The 1,116-nt window shown below is 43.9% G+C and overlaps 1 non-coding gene across 1 annotated transcript; it reads right to left on the reverse strand.

Annotated features, from left to right (window-relative positions):
• Nucleotides 1-448: 448 nt before the first annotated feature.
• Nucleotides 449-520, reverse strand: trnam-cau. The gene has a single exon. It is a non-coding gene; the product is annotated as a tRNA-Met (tRNA).
• Between the last annotated feature and the right edge of the window lie 596 nt (nt 521-1,116).

The raw sequence follows: 1,116 nt of genomic DNA on the forward strand, positions 1-1,116 counted from the left end.
CAGTGAGAAAGATGAGCTGGGAATTTTAAAGAAGTTGTAAATTGTGCTTCAGCCACAGAGACAGAGAGAGTGACGTCATAAACTCATGGCGGTCATTCCCGTGCAGAAAGAAGCCGTTCAGCCCATCGAATCCACTCTGAGGTTATTCACAATCGGTGATACCTGTTCTAATAATGGTCAAATGTGTCTGTGCCGTGATGCTGTCTCCAACATGATTATCCTCTTGTTATTCATGTCTGAAACAGTGTGTGCAATTACTGCAGGTCTGGTAAAAAAAACTGGAAGTAATAAGTTTCAACGACCCCAGTTTCGTCCCAACTGAGAGAAGACCAACGGTGAACAGGAGAAAACTGCTGAGATCTTGCCAAGTGTGTCACCTCACCTGTGTACCAATATGAAGGATTTATTACAGACAACTGACTTCCCCGCAAATCATACTTGCCAGGAATAGCAGAGGATGGTTTCGATCCATCGACCTCTGGGTTATGGGCCCAGCACGCTCCCGCTGCGCCACTCTGCTTAGTTGCACTGTGTGCTTTTTAGGCTTTTAATTTGGCGTGTGGCATATACCTTCAAGAACGAATTTTTAAAAAATCATTGTTGTTGTGTAATACCCTGTTGCGCAGATGTGTCTCGCCTGTGTAAACATAACCTTTGTCTAATGCCCCACATTCTGTTACTCCCACATTCAGATTTCACTCAGAATCACAAAATTTGTCACAACACAGATGGAGGCCATGCAGCCCACCTTATCTGTGTCGCTCTCCACAATGAGCAAATGAGTGTCATTTCATGGAATTCTCTTGCCTTCTCTGTGTCACTCTGCCCATTGTTATTTGTGATATAACCATCAAATTTCCTTTTGTGTTGATTGAATCTGCGTCTTTAGTACTGTTAGACAGCGTTTTAGTGACCCTGCCACTCTCTGTTCAAAATTTCAGCTTTCTGTTCTCCAAGGAGAGCTTTCCCAAATTTCCCATCTAACTTCATTACGGACATTCCTCATACACGGTACCATTCACATGAATCTGTTCAACGCTGTCTCCAATCACTTCGCATTCCCGCTTCCGCAAGTTACACGCCCTGAACCGAGCAATAATGCAGCTGGAATTTTCA

This window comes from Rhincodon typus, unplaced genomic scaffold (assembly GCF_021869965.1).
Source record: "Rhincodon typus isolate 14 unplaced genomic scaffold, sRhiTyp1.1 hic_rhity00007454, whole genome shotgun sequence".
Taxonomy (NCBI): Eukaryota; Metazoa; Chordata; class Chondrichthyes; order Orectolobiformes; family Rhincodontidae; genus Rhincodon; species Rhincodon typus.